The sequence below is a fragment of the Mirounga angustirostris genome, unplaced genomic scaffold, assembly GCF_029215605.1.
Source record: "Mirounga angustirostris isolate CCGP_5_RB_7025 unplaced genomic scaffold, mMirAng1.0.hap1 SCAF_5, whole genome shotgun sequence".
Lineage (NCBI taxonomy): Eukaryota > Metazoa > Chordata > Mammalia > Carnivora > Phocidae > Mirounga > Mirounga angustirostris.
In genome coordinates, this window is record NW_026991713.1 from 59,517,930 (window position 1) to 59,533,736 (window position 15,807).

Sequence of the window (15,807 nt, forward strand, 5' to 3'; positions counted from 1 at the left end):
TGTTAATATAATTAATGTATTTTTATGTTTTTGTGCTTGACCGGATTTTGTCCATATGAGGCAAATTCTTGTTTTTAGGTAGTGTGTATACCATTTTGTATTTTTTTCACTTAACATCATAAAATAGTTCCATAGCACTATATATTTGTAACAATCACTATTTTTTTAAAAGATTTTATTTATTTATTTGAGAGAGAGCGTGCAAGGGTGTTCAGGCACGAGCAGGGGGGAAAGGGAGAGGAAGAGGGAGAAGCAGGCCGACTCTCCTCCCCACCCCAGCAGGCTGCCCAGGACCCTGGGATCATCACCTGAGCCTAGCAGAAGGCAGATGATTAACCGACTGAGCCACCCAGGTGCCCCTTATTAACAGTCACTGTTTAAAATGATCATGAAGGGGGTGCCTGGGTGGCTCAGCCGTTAAGCGTCTGCCTTTGGTTCAGGTCATGGTCCCAGGGTCCTGGGATCGAGCCCCGCATCGGGCTCCTGCTCAACAGGAAGCCTGCTTCTCCCTCTCCCACTCCCCCTGCTTGTGTTCCCTCTCTTGCTGTGTCTCTGTCTCAAATAAATAAAATCTTTAAAAAAATAAAAAATAAAATAAATAAAATGATCATGAAGGTATGAAGTATGGATTCTGGCAGGATCCCTGGTCCGCAAGGCCCCCTCCTATATCTCTGGCTGCTTTATCTCGGCCTTCTACCTCTGAAATAGTGGTGGTTCCAAGGTTACCCTTCTCAGCTCTTGTTCTCATTGCACTGTTCCCTCCTCCTGAGATAGCTCATCCATTCTCATAATTTCAGCTACTGCTTCTTGATAAGGCTCATGACCCCCAGATCTGTATCTGTGCGCCCCAACTGTGTCTTTGTCTCCCCTGTATCCACTTGCCTTCTGTTGCTTCCTCGTGAGGATCCTGGAGAGTTCTGAAAGCCAAGAGCTTTACTGATGGGAGTTCCATGTCACCCCTGCCTTCTGGAGCTCGTGGTCTGAGACAGAGTTGGGGTTTGGGGGGTGGTCATTACAGACTTTCTATAGGATGAACAGTGAATAAGGATGGGAATGTAATTTAAAGAATGACATGATGGGGAGCCTGGGTTGCTCAGTCGGTTGAGCGTCTGCCTTTGGCTCAGGTCATGATCCCAGGGTCCTGGGATCGAGCCCCGCATCGGGCTCCCTGCTCCACGGGAGCCTGCTTCTCCCTCTCCCACTCCCCCTGCTTGTATTCCCTCTCTCGCTGTGTCTCTCTCTGTCAAATAAATAAAATCTTAAAAAAAAAAAAGAATAACATGATATGACATCAAGGGATGTCTTCGTCATCACCAACAGGGGTGAAACTCACCGAGAACACCAACAATAGTTGGCAAGACCTTCATTGCCCAGACTGTCCGGCCACCTCTGGCCTCAGCCCCACAGGCCTTCCTCCTGCCCTTCTGCTTTCTGCAGGTCTCAATACCTTTATATGCTCTCAATACCCTGGTCTCAATACCCTTATCCCTGAGGCTCTCCCCGCAGTCGTGTTTGCACATTATGTCCCTTGAAATACTAGAAGGCTGTTTCTGAGTTTGGGATCTCCAAAAAAGTGGCTCATAAATCATTCGGGCCTTGGTGGGGGAAGCACAGAGGGCAGAATGGGGGAATTGGAGGAAGGTGATGGAGAGCTCCCAGAGGAAAGCAGGGGAAAGCAATTGAGATGGAGAAAGGATAGGATTTCTGGAGGGTAAGAAGGAAGAAACTAAGCTTGGAAGAAAGGAGAGGGGATATGGGAGAGGAAAGGGTGGGTGCATAAGGGGAGAGGAAAAGGAAAGAGGAAACAGAAAGGTAAGAAAGGTGAGCTATGGATAGGGAGTGGGGGGAAAGGCACTACATGAGGGAGGGGTATCTTCGTTGTGTCCAGGAACCTGGACACCGCCACCAAAAAAAGGTGATGAGTGTCTTAGCAGGGACAGTTTCAGCAAGTCCTTCTGTCCGGGAGAATGGGAGGAGAAGTTAGAGCATTCCAGTGGTGCCCAGCCTCGAGGAATGTCACAATCCCTGACACACATGCACACCTATGGCCTCCTGTGCTAACGGAGTTGCTGGTTGTCTCACCCAGAAAATGCCCGGTCGAAGCTCTATAGGTGGGAGTGGGCTGGAACCCTAGATGAATTCCCTCCATGTTGAGCACACTCCTCTCTGGTGTGAAGCTGGATCCAGACTGCATCTCTTGGGGGGATAAAGTCAACGTTAAGAATGAAGGGTCTTGGGGAGTGCCTGGGTAGCTCAGTTGGTTAAGCATTCGATTCTTGGTTTCAGCTCAGGTCATGATCTCGGGCTCATGGGACCAAGCCCTGTGTTGGGCTCTGTGCTCAGAGCGGAGTCTGCTTGTTCCTCTCCCTCTGCTTCTCCCCCTGCTCACTCTCTCTCTAAAATAAATAAATATTTAAAAAAAAGGAATGAAGGGTCTTGTCATCGGAGTCAGAGGGACCAATGTTTAGTAAGACAAGCATCCAGCAAACTGGAGCTTTCCTGCATTGAATGCATTTACACTTCAAAACTCAAGAGTTCGGCCCTTTGTGATCTGCCCAGGTGTCAGTTGATTAATGGAAGAGCCAGGCCTGGAATCCAGGTCTGCCTTCCCCAGAATTCCCCGCTGTATTCTGTTCCCAGAGATTTTGCCTGTGCCCCTCCCCCAACGCTGGGGTGCCTGCTTAAGGCAAGACTGTTCACAATCAAGGGCAGGCTGGGCAATTAAGGGCCTTGGGAGAGCCTGCTGTAAATTGGCCAAGGGAGCACAAAGCCACAGGAAGAAGCAGGAGGCACTGGGGATGGGGGGGGAGGGAGAGGACACCAAGATGTGCCAGGGAGGGGACGGTAAGAACAGGGGAGGGAGCTGGGGATCAGGACTCAGTCAGTTTTCAGGAGATGGCCCAGGAGGGTTGCCTGCCTCTAGCTGTTAGGCAGCCTGCGGGGATTTGGGGGTTTGTGCTGCCCCCTGGTAGCCATTGAGGGAAGAGCAGTGAGGACCATCAAGTCCATAAGCAGGTCTGACCCCCACCCCATGGGATGATGTCTTGCTGTCCCACAGGTTCTTGAAGAATGCATACTGGTGAAATTCGAACCCTGGCAACCTCAATCCTTTACTCTTCTTAGCGTGGATCATTTAGTGGAGGTGCTGTCCTCCCCAGGGAAAGGGGCAAGAGGGAACCTCATGTCATCTGCCTGCAATAACATGTAGTAAGCATTTTATGAACTATTTCGTTCAATCATTATGAAGTCCCTATTAAGTGGTCAATAATATTTTCATTATTCCCAGTTGAGGAAAGAGCCTCAGAGAGAACGTTGCTTTTCCAAGGTCATGCAGCACTAGAGTTTAACCCTAAACCTCTTGACTTGTGAGTCCAGTGCTCTCTCACTGCATCAGCTCTCCACTCATCCTCCTGGTTTCTCACCTCTCACAATCTTAGGGGTGCTTGGACCAAGAAGGAACTGGAGAGGGAGGAGGGACTCACCTGTGGGCTCACAGATATCATGTAAGGGATGGCACTCCGCAGAGCCCTGAGTGTCTCTGTATGTACTCCACACATACAGAGTGCCTGGGAGAATCGCAAGCTTCCTTCCTTCCTTCCTTCCTTCCTTCCTTCCTTCCTTCCTTCCTTCCTTCCTTCCTTCCTTCCTCCCTCCCTTCCTCCCTTCCTTCCTCCCTCCCTTCCTTCCTTCCTTCCTCTCCTTCAGTATTTCTGAGCATCTCCTAGGCGCCAGGCTCTGTGCTTAGGAAATGGGAAACAGCAAGAAGCAGACACAGTTCCTGTCTTTTTAAAAAGATTTTAGTTATTTGTTTGACAGAGAGGCAGCGAGAGAGGGAACACAAGCAGGGGAGTGGGAGAGGGAGAAGCAGGCTCCCCGCGGAGCAGGGAGCCTGACGCGGGGCTCGATCCCAGGACCCCGGGATCACGACCCGAGCGGAAGGCAGGCACTTAACGACTGAGCCACCCAGGCGCCCCGACACCGTTCCTGTCTTAACTGAAGGGGCCCCGCAATCTGGTGGGTGCAATTACCCAAACGTGTATATGGTAGATGCCATTAAAAGTTTCCAGAGGTGAGAGAGCTTAAGATCTCCCCAGAGGAGGGCACGTTTTATACCGACTGAAGGATGTTTGTCAACCTCAGCAGGGAGCGGCAGTCCAGGTGGAAACAATGCAGAGGTAAACGCCAGGTGGATGGAGAGAGCTCACGGGGAGCTTAATGGATCTGCGGTTTGGTGTAACCGAAGTCTGGTTGTGTGCCCGGGTCTGGCTACAATGCAGGTGATGAGGCTAAAGCTAAAGAGATGCCGGCAGAATGTGAGGGGTTTTCCTTGGCATGAGTGAACAATATAAGCTTTCTTCTGCAAGCCTAGGGAGTCCACAGTTTTCAGCTGTTGACCATGATGAGACCTGTTTTTTAGCAAGGGACCCCCGGAGGCAGGACTACCACCTAGGAGGCTACACACCAGTCCCGGCAAGAAAATCTGACCGGAAGCCCCTGGTCCGAGGCATCAGAGAAAGGGGACTACATTCAGGAGACAATGACCGGCTCGAGTCCCAGAGAGCCGGAGGAACCGGGAACTGGCGTTTCAGGCCTGGCCGGCGGCCGTGCGAGACACACAGACGCCCAGAAGGCGGCGCGAGCCGGGGGAGGTGGGGAGGGCAGGGCTGCTCGGGCCGCCGCTCCGGGAGCCGTGAGAACCCGCCAGCACCCGGGGCGTGACAGGCGCGGCGCAGGGGCGCGGAGAGAGCTCCCGCCCCGCGTGGGGCCCGCTTGCCCGCAGCCGCCCGCCACGAATTTATGGCCCCAAACCGGATGCAGCTGTGCACAGCTGGGTATGCAAATATATGCAAATCCACACGGCCCGAGCCTTGTAGCTGGGAGCGTCAACGGCTGGGGGAAGGGGCGCAGCACCGTTAGTGCTCTTCCGCTCCCTAAAGGAGTTCAGACAGGGTGCTGGGGGGGCATCTTCCCCGCCCAGGTCCCATCTCAGGACCGTGACGGTCGCTTGTGACGAACATGGGGTCCCCTCCCTGTCCCCATGGTGACCTTGTGCACCCCCCACCCAGCCTAAGGTGCAGGGAGAGCGGGCCCTGGCAGCGCCGACACCACCTGAGCCGCCCTGCTGGTGGGGCTTCGGCCACTGTGAACGGGAAGCAGCCTCTGGGCGGGGGCTGATAATCCCACACCCGCCCGGGCCTCAGAGATGTCCCTCTCCCCAACGCCAGGGAAAGGGAGGGTCGGAAAGCCTGTCTTCTTTCATCCCTTCTTTGCGATCTGTCCTCCTGCTTCCCATCCGCTTCTAGAGAACTCCTTCCAGAAGTCTAACCACAGTCACACTTGCTACTGTTATCTGTTTTTCTTCTCGTGATTTGGAGAGAAGACTCTATTTCCGAAATCCCAGTTGGGTTTTGAGGGTGTGGGAATGGGGTGAAGGATTGCTGGGCACAGCTAGCCACCAAGCCCTCTCAGGGAACAAGTCTCTACCGCAGGCTAGACCTAGAAGGGACTCCGGGCTGGGGACTGTCACCTCGCCGCTCTAGCCCCCTTTTCTTGCTGGCTTTTCCCACAACAGCCACAAGGGGTCTTCCTTGCGCCAAGAATGGGAAATCCTGCGCCAGGCTCGAGCACTGGCGGGGGCGCCTGGCGCAGTGTCCTCTCTGCGGTCCCCGAGCACCAGACCCGCAGACGTCCGACCACCCCGCCCTACCCCAGTAGCTCGACCCAATCGCGGACGACCTTCAGCTCTCTTACCCCGCGCCACGGACTGGAGATCGGCACTCCTGGGTCTCCTGCTTCTTCCTTTCAGCCAAGGGAGCGGCCAGAGGGCTGGGAGTCGAGGCGAGGAACCGGGGCCAGACACATAGTAGGCGCTCAATAAATGTTTTTGAGATGAATGAATGTGGCCGTGTCCTGTTTAGTAGCTGGGACGAGATGACCTAGATGCGGTTGAGCAGGACCTTCACAAAACAGGAAGGCTCCACAGAGGCGGGGCAACTCCCTACCAGGGAAACTGAGGTCATCTATGGGCGCTGGCGCGTGGGACTTGGATATGGGTACAGCTGGGGAGGTACTGTACTGAGATGGGGAAATTGGAAGGGACGGGGCTGCCAATCAGAAACAACTTTGGATTACCTTGACAATGAAAGGAAGGAGAAAAGAATTCGATCCCTAAAGGAAGGCCTTGTTAGGATTGGGAAGTGAGATGTCAGCGTGGGTAAGGGACAGGAGGTTTGCATTGTTTAGCTAAGGGAAGGAAAGTTAAAGCACTCACTTTCTTCCGTGAGGACAGAATTTGTTAGGTTTAGCTGCACCTGCAGCAGGAGGAATAGTGGTCAGACACCAAGAAGGACTTCCCGGTTGGAGTCCTGCGGGGAATTGTGGTAGTGTATGGGAATGATGACGTCGTTCTCGGGGCCTGGAGGCAAATGACCCGAAAACCCTATCAGGGGTAGTGGGGACAGGAGAGAGAATATAGAAAGCTAAAGGTTAAGACGCAGGGAGCAGAAGACTAGGTGAGGCGACTGCCCTGCCCCCACGGAAGCGCCTGCGGGGCTCGAGCTTCCGACCAGGTACTTTCACTCTGTCCCGCCCACCGGGACGGACTCCTGGGTGGCCTCGCGACCCCGGGGCTTGCTGGGGTCCCATCCCCAGCCGGATGGGGAGAACTGTGTCTGGATGAGCCAGAGTCTCCGACCGACCGCTCGCTGGCGGCACCGACCTCCTCCAAGACTTGCACGGGGGCTCCCGCTGCACCTCCCCCGCCCGCCCACCCCTTTGGCGCGCTCAGGGCACTTCCTGAAATGTCCACTCTGTACCCCTAGGAAAGGGCTCTTTCTGGAGGCTCGCACTACCCGTGCCAGCCGCACCGGGAGTCCCATCCCTCCTCCCATTTCTTTCCCTGGGTGACCCTTTGTCTGTGAACGGGGACCACACCTTGAGTAGCACATAGTAGGGACACCAAATATAGCCGGGGAGGGGGGTGGGTGGAGGCCTGGTTTTAAGTCTTGCACTTACTAACCGTGTGACCTCGCTTTGAAGCCTCCATTTCCTCATCTGTGAAATGGGGATGTACTGTCTTGTTCACTTCCCAGGCGGCTGAAAGGAGAACTTTGTTAGGTAATGGAAGTGATAGCATTTCGTTTTGTGCAAATTTTGTGCAAATTGTGGGAGTTTAAGCCACGCAGACACGGCGTGCATAGGCATAGGGACACGCATGTTCACACACACATGGAGGCTCTTGGAGGTGCTAGGTCCCGGTGGCGATCAAAGCACAAAGCTGGAGAGCCAACTGTTAGCGATGCTAGCTCGACAGGGACCCCAAGAATGAAACGGGTGGCCCCTAGAGCTGACTGTTCCAGACCTGGGATCCGATTCTCCAGGGCTGGACCCTAGTTTCCTGCGGGATTCTGGGCGCGGCCCCAGGAGCCTGGGATGGGAGACCCCACTGCAGGAGTCCGGAGTCCCGGCTTCCAGACCCGGCTCCCAGCAGAGGGCGCCCAGGCCCGCACCGCCACTGGCTGCCGCCTTCGCTCGGTCCGGCCTGCTTCCCGCGCGCCCTCTGCTGGCCACCTGGGGAACCGCCGCGCGGCCCCCTCCCTGTGGCTACCACTTGGGCAGGTTTCAGCATATCTCTGTCCTCCTGGTCACGACCCCCTGCTGAAGCCGGACGGACGCCAGACGTCCGACGCTAGAGCCAGGCCTACCTCTAACTCCCTCTATTCCTCAGCTCTCTGGAGGAGGGTGCAGTTCCAACCCACCCCCTGGAAGTGTGGGTTCATTAAAGTCCCAGTTTTCCTGCCCATCTCTGCACACTCTGGACAGGAGGCAATGGGTAGTAAGGAAAATCTTAGCCTCATGCTTACAGCCTTTACATGACTTACGGAGGCTTAAAATCCAACCTGCCCGTTCCCAGCTCCCTGGCCACCGCCTGGTCCCAACCTGTCAGCCCTTCCGGATCTCCCAGCCTAGACATGCTTCAGCCTTCTAACTGGACCCTCTGCCTACCTTCTGTCCTCTGTACCTTCCACAGTCTTCTTCTAAAACATCAATCAGAGCAGGTCACTCTCTTACTTAAACCTCTAGTAGCTTCCTTGCCTGCAAGAAAGGGTCCAGACTCCTGCTCTGGGCCCTTCCATCCTTTGCAATTTGGCTTCCTGTCTCATCAGGTTACCCCCTTGCCTCCCTGCTCACAGTTGTCCAAACACTTCCTGCCCTTCTGTACCTCTGCACATACTTTCCATTTTCTCTTGGCAAATCGCTACTCATTCCTCAAAGCCCAGTTCAAATGTCCCCTCCTCTCTGGGACTTTTTTCTCTGACACCCCCAGGCAGAATGTTTCTGTGCTCCCATGGATTTTACACACACCTCTTTTTTATGGCACTTATCCCGGGGCATTTACAAGTGTGTCCCCCTCCCCCCCAACACACACACACAAGTACTTGAGCTCCTCTAGGGAAAGGGCTGGTTTTTATTTATTTTTTTAAAAGATTTTATTTATTTATTTGACAGAGAGAGACACAGCGAGAGAGGGAATACAAGCAGGGGGAGTGGAAGAGGGAGAAGCAGGCTTCCCGCTGAGCAGGGAGCCCGATGCGGGGCTCGATCCCAGGACCCTGGGATCATGACCTGAGCCGAAGGCAGACGCTTAACGACTGAGCCACCCAGGCGCCCCAAAGCCTGGTTTTTATTTGTCCTTGTACATGCTTGGTGAATGACCCACTGGTGCTCCAGCTCCTCCGGACGTGGAGAATCCGTGTCTTGTTTCTGCCCTGGGCCTGGAACATGGCAGGGATAGCTCTGCCTGTTTATAGACTGACTGGACATGCCAGTCATCTTCCTTCCTCACCACTGGGGTGGACTTCTGCTTCCTTTCCCAACCCCAGGAGAGCAGCTGTCCCTTCATTCTCCCCGTTATTTGTTCCCAGGGGAGAGGGGGTGCTCCAGACCCTCTAGGTTCTGGAGACCCAAATCTAAGTTCTGTGCAGAACTCTATTTCTCAAGGGCCCAGAAACAGCTGGAAGGGGGAGGCTTCTCCCCCCTGCACAGACCCCGAGACACCCCACTGATTCTTGGACCCCACCCCAAGTCAGTCCACCCCCACTGCAGAACTCACTGGGTCCTTGCTTGTCTAGCCTGGGGCTTGGGGGCAAAATCATAAATTTGGGAGACAAGAGGCGAGATAAAGATCATTTGTTGAAAATGGTGTCATCAATCATTTGCTGGAGAGAACACATCCATGAATTCCCCAAACCTGGGTGCTCAGCTACCCACCCCCCAATCTCCCTGTTGTGTCCCCTCAAAAAAAAGTATAACCCACCCCGACCCCCCAGACCTTCCTGGTCAGCTCCTTCCAGGGCTTGAGTTTGCCAGGTCAGTCTGTTGCAAGCCCTTCCATCCACATTCTCAGAAAGCCCTCAGGCCCTCTCAGCTCCTACCTTGGGAGGGTCTCAGGATGGAGGAGACCCATCCCCCTGCCCTTCCCTGCCCATATTAATGATCACATTTCTGAAAGAGCCTGGAGGGGAGAATCCCAAACTCCTAGTTGCAGAGTTTCAGGCTGAGGATGAACAGATAAATAATGGCTTGCCAAATTAATTAATTATTTTATTAGCCTGAGTAATTATTAATCAGGTCATTAATCACCCAGCTGTGCACTAGGAATAGTAATTGCATGGCAGTGGTGGGGGCAGCGGTGGAGCAGGTTGTGGATCTAGGGTCTGGCAGCAGCTGGACCTTCTCCTGGTCCTGGGAAGGTTTGTGAAGTTATATAGGCCCCATCTTTCGCCCTACCCTCACACCCGTGCTTAGAGATCAGGAACAGAACAGGGTCTACCTGGATCCCTTTGTAAGGGGAGGCACCAACTTCGTCTTTCTCCTCCTGACTTCCAGGGTTCAGACAGCTGCAGGACACGGATGCGGGGACATGCACACAGGGGTGAAAGGGAAATGAGAACTTGCACTTGCAAGTGTATGTGTGTGTGGGGGGGGACAGGGCGAGAATAGGGCGGACATGGTGGGGAGACAGAGAGACGGGGCAAGTCCTAACTGTGCCAGATGTCCAACAATCTCCGTCTGACTGGTCAGGTCATATAGTAGAGCAGTGCTGGGATTGACTCCAAGTTTCACCTTTGAACCTGATGCTTTGGGATGGTGTAGACGCCACCAGAGAGGATGGGAAGCACAGGAGGGAGAGACCAGAGGAGGGAGGAAGGACAAGGTAAGACAGAGTCAGAAGATAAGAGGGAGGAGGGAAGGATGGACATGGCTCTTTACCTCTGGATTTGGAACCCTGCCAGCTCCAGTATTCCTTCCTTTTTCTTGCTGGGGCATCTGATGGCCCTTGTGTACCCTCTTTCCCACACAACCTACCCTACTCAGGACCTTCTCTCTCCTGACGTTTGGAGTGGGCCCCAGCTTCTGAATCTTTCCCCTTGGCTCTTTTCTGGGACTCAGTCTACTGCCCCAGGGGGTTGGAGGGAGGAGAGATGGGAGGATAAAAGGAAGGTGAAGTGGTGGCAGATTACACTTGCCCTTGACACCAGCCAGTCATTCTGTAAGTATCCTCTCTATCTGCTTGCTGTTTAGAGATCCTATCAACTCATAACCTAGTGTGGGGCCCCTTCAGATAGCTGTAAGCTCTTGTTCCTCATGTTGTCCCTCTCCCAAGGCCTCTTTCTCCCTGGGTCAGGTGCTTCCAGGTCCCCTTCCCTTCACCACTCACTTGGGAAGGGGTCAGTGATCCCGTTTTTAGGTATCCCTCTATTATAGCCCATTTCACTTTCTGTTTATGGTGAATTTCACTCTTTATTTACTGAAGGTCCTGCTTTGTTTATGACCTTCCTGGGGTCAGTTTCATTTTTGTATCTCCAGCCTCTTTCCCATGTGCTGTGTGTTTATTCCTCCGCTTGGGGCCTCTCATTGCAGGCCCTTCCCTAAGACCCCACTCTGAGAAGGCACAGGGAAAGGGAGGGCCTGGACCCTGCTGCCTGAGGAGACATTGGGGCTGAGAGGGGGCTGTGGAGGGGGTGGTGGTGGATCTGACTCCTGGCCTGGGAGGCTGAATATAGGGATACCTACCGAGGAAGAGAAACAAACTAGAGGGCTGACCTGGCTCCTGAGAAGGCCTTTCAGGAGAAGAGGCCTACGTGCCAGCCCCCTTGGTTGTGGTGCAGACTGCTGTGAGAATAGGGACCCCCGTCCTCCTCCAGCCCTGGCCCCTGGAGGGCCTGTCCGCGGCACATCCCTGTTCAGTGTATGCTCTCTGCAGAGCTCTGGGGGCAGGGCAGGGGGTCAGACGCAGGGGCAGCTTCTGACAAGACAGAGCCTGTCCTGAGATAAACACAAACACAGGGCCTGGGACCAGCCTCTTGTTTGGAATTCTTGGTGGCTGGGGGTGGTGGTGTTGGGGAGGGGCCCATGGGTGGGAAAGGAATTGGAGGGGGGAGGGCAGACCCACCGGAGGGTCTGGGGGCACAGAAAGAGGGCACCACAGCCCTGCAGCCCTTGACATTGCTCGAGGACTTGTTGCTGGTGACTTTGAGGAAAGGACTGATGAGCCTTCGCATGAAGCCACTCAGTGGTGGGCATGGATGGGTGTGAGCAGGGGAGGAGATATCTGGGGCTTCTCAGCACCTCGGGGTCAGGAAGAGGAGTGCAGCCCAGACTCAGACATAGTTACCAGTCCTTCCTCTTGTCTAACTTCTACCCCTCCAGCTGTCTGTTGGGGACTGGGGGAGCGGGGAGGGCAGGAATGAGAGTGGAGGAAGCAGGTTCCTTGCTCTTCCCTGCTGATTATCCCCAGGAGTTGTCCATCTCAGCCAGGTTCTGAGCGTTATCTGGAAGACACTCCAGGGAACCAGCTCCACCTCTGTCAGAGTCTTTATCTTGCCTGCAGACTCAATTAAACCCTTCCCATCCCCGGTGTGTATGTGTGTGTGTGTGGGGGGGCAGCTTCCTCCTACCCCTAGCAGGCCCCCCTTTCGTCTTTGGGGGCATCACAGACATTCTTCCTTCTCCATGTTCTCTCTTGTCCCCAGTCTTGGTCAGGCTGGGACACTGCTGCAAAGGAGGTGTCTTGTCCCAGATACTTGGAAAGCTGGAGAGACCCTCCCGCCTCCCTGAGCTTCCTCTCCCTCCAAAGCCTCGGGTTTCTCAGTAGCAGAGGGGAGAGGAGTGTGCAGTTCTCCCCATTGCCAGCAGAGGGCAACACACACAAGCCCAGGCAGAAGGGTGTGGAGGCGGAGGGGTCTGAGGTGGCACCCGGAGAGCTGAGAGGTGGGACGGAGGAAGCTTGCAGCCCAGGGACTGACTTGGGGTAGAATTAGAAGAAAATTTCTAGGACCACTAAATGGGGTGGGAATCTTTAGTTTTTGCCTTGTTTGCAAACTCTATAGTAGCCAATAATATTGGCGACAATTTGGGGCTGACACTTTATGTCAAATTCTCCAAAAAAGCATGGTTTTCATTTTACCGAAGGGTACAATGAGGCTTGGGAAGGTTAAATCATATTAAGGCATGTGCCCAAGGTCACAAGCAAGGACCTGCTGGGCTGGGATTCAGTGGTCCTTGGGAGGTGGCCCCTGTCTAGGGGTCTGCCTCCTCCCCCAGACATGCAGTAAGGAGCCTAGAAGGGGCCCTGTGACGCCCACCCAACCCCCTCCTTCCGGCACCCAGCAGGGTTCAAAGGAGGGGTTGGGAGGCTGGGCGGGGGACTCCTGCCCCCACAAGCCTCCCTCAGCCTGGCCAGATGCCTTTGGGGCCTGGAGACAAGAGCTGGAGAATGGGGCTGCCATAAACAGTGTCCGGCCGCACCGCGAGGCTGTAAAACCAGCCCAGCAGAGGCCGGAATGTGGAGGGATCCAGGAAGGATTTTCCGGCCTGGGTCTGGCCTGATAGCATCTTTGGGGCCCTGGGGTCAAAGGGGAGCCCGCCTCCCTCTCCTCCCTCTCCTGGCCATTCTGCTGTCTTCTTACCCCTTCCCTGCCCCCTCCTCTCCCATGTTTCTGTAGCTGTGTCCATGTGTCTCTACCTCTACTTGGTCCCTCTTGAACGTTGGTGCACCCCCCACCCTGCCCTGCCCCCCGAGCCCATTGTCTGTGTAACTCTGAGACTTTTTTTGCCTCACTCCCTCCATCTGTAAAATGGGGACTAGTGCTAGTACCTGTCTTAGAGGATAGATGACGTAATATTTGTAAAGCACTTAGGACACGCCTGGCTCATATTAAGTGCTTACCTGTCTGGTGATATAATAAAGGTCAGTGTGTTTGTTCCAGTTTTCTTTCCTGCCCAGGGATCCGGCTGTGCCAGTGGGCTTTCTTCTACTTTCTCCTCACAACCTTCACCAGGATCTTGGAAGGGAAGCAGCTGAGGGGAGGAGTGGCTCTAAGGACCGGGTGCATGCTGGATGTCCCCACCAGTCCAGACCCTAGGCCGGGCTCCGCAGGCCAGGCGGCCATCCCTTCTCTAGCCAGCAGGGGGCAGCAGATGCCTGGACTCTGTGATGCGCAGGAAGGGGTGTCCCCCAGCTACCTGGCCCTGCCGAGGGAAGGGGCCAAGGAAGGAGGAGGGCCCTGAGGAGAACCCAATGGTTGTGTGTCTGTGGCAAGGCCAGGTTGATTCCTGGGGGCTTCCCTCCTGCCCCTGTGCCTGTCTGTGTGTGAGGGTGGAGGTGGGGAGGAGGGTATCTTGTCCATTGCCCATGCCGTGACATGTATGGGGGCAGGCGTATGGTTTAGAATGAACCAGAACCACTGAATCAGCATGTTATAGCCAGAAGGGACTCCGAGATTGTCTAATGGTCCGATCTCCTTCTTCAGAGGAGGAGGCTGAGGCCCAGAGAGGGCAAGCTGCTTGCCTCGCGAGTCTGCGGCAGAGCCTTCGGACTCCGGCTCTGTTGCTCTTCCTGGTGCGTCTGTGCGGGTTGGCGTGATCTAGGTGTGTGTGCGGTTCCATTCAAAAACTCGGGCTTCCGAACAAGTGCCTGCTCAGTTCCCAGGGCCTGTGGCTGCTTCTGGGAAGGGGTCCTGTCCTCTCCTTCCCTGGCTCCCCTTCCAGGAGGCTCTGCCTCAGCTTCTTCTTCATGGCCGGGCTAGACGCAGATTGGCCGTCTTCCCTACAATCCAGGTCTCCGGAGATCGGAGCTCTTATAATAATAACAGTTAAAACATTTGTAGAGTGGTTATTGCCACATGCATCAGATCATTTAATTACTTAATCCTTAATTACTAAACAACCTTACAAGGGAGGCACTCTCGACCCCTCTCGGTTTATACGTGAGGACAGAGGCACAGAGAGGGCAAAGGCCTTGCCCAAGATCACACAGTGAGCAGGTACCGGGGCTGTCCCGAGGCAGCTGCAGGCAGTAAGCACGGGGTACCCTACAGTGGGGAGAGCCCTCGTCCCCTTCCTCCCACTGCTGCCGAGGGCTCACCACAGTCCAAGCGCTTCTCACGGGGCACGGGCCTTCATCCTTGGGAGGACCGTGTGAGACGGGTTTGGTCGCCTCCATGGTGCAGGGAACAGAAGTTCAGCGGGTAAGCAGGGGAGCCCAGCCTCCGTCTGAGCTCTGTCTGGCTCCATGTGAAACCCACACACTCAGCCATCTGCTGGCACGGTGCTCTCAAACTTTCCATCACCTGGGCACATGCTGGTTCAGTAGGTCTGGGGCAAGCCCCGTGGGGGGTGCCGGGGCTGCTGGTGCATGGGCCGGACTTGGGTCACTAAGGGTCTATGGCTCCTCCCAGCCTTGGCATTCTGGGCTTTCTCTGGGCCTCGGTGTCCCCATCTGTAAAAGAAGATCCGTGAGTCCGGATTCTGAGTTCAGGGTCTCTCCATTCCCCCCCCCCCATTACCTTATGCCATCTCTAAGCATTGGCGGCTCTGTGTCCCAGGTGGAGGGCGTGGAGGGCATCTTAAAGACCTCCTGGTGTGCCCTGTTTTCTAATAGCTGGGACCACTAAGGCCCTGGGAGGGTGGGTCCTTTCCCCAAATCACAAAGCACATTTGTGGCAGACGTGGAATTGGAACTCACATTCCTGATTCCCAGTCAGGTGCTCTGTGCTCTTCCTGAAAGGGCCCTGGGTGCTCTTGGAATCCACAGGGAGTCCCAACCACTGGGCACTGGAAGGGCTGGGGGCTCCCATGAAGGTCTGCATGAGTTCTTATTAAGGGCAGTAGCTTCGGGGCGCCTGGGTGGTGTAGTCGGTTAAGCATCCAACTCTTGGTTTCAGCTCAGGTTGTGATCTCAGGGTCATGGTCTCAAGGTGGTGAGATGCGGTGCCGCGTCAGGCTCCACGCTCAGCCCAGAGTCTGCTTAAGATTCTCTCCCTCCCCCTCTCTCCCTCCCCACCATGCACTGTCTCTCAAATAAATAATAATCTTTAAATAAATAAATCTTTAAAAAAGTGCAATAGCCTCAAAAGGGAAACTGAGGCACCTGGAAGCATGTTGCCCTCCTTCCATTGGCGCCATCCCAGCAGCCTTGGTTTCTCTCTCCTTCTCTCCTCCCTCTCTGCTTCTTGCTGTCCCTTCTATCTACTTGCTCTATCCCACCTGTTCCCAGCCTGCCAGTACTCGGAGTCACACGTGTGAATGGTCATTGACCAGTTTGCATGGACAGCTGCACTCACCCTTTCTCTGGCTCAGTCTCCTCTTCCCATGCTCTGTGCCCTCCAGCAGACCCTCAGCGGGGACAAGCGTCCTGAGGCTGACAGAGGGGGACCTGCCTGTCTGGGAGGGTCAGAGCGGACGGTGGGCCCATCCAGGCTGGGCATAGACCTTCTGCAGAAGCCGGGCTGGATGGGGGCCCTC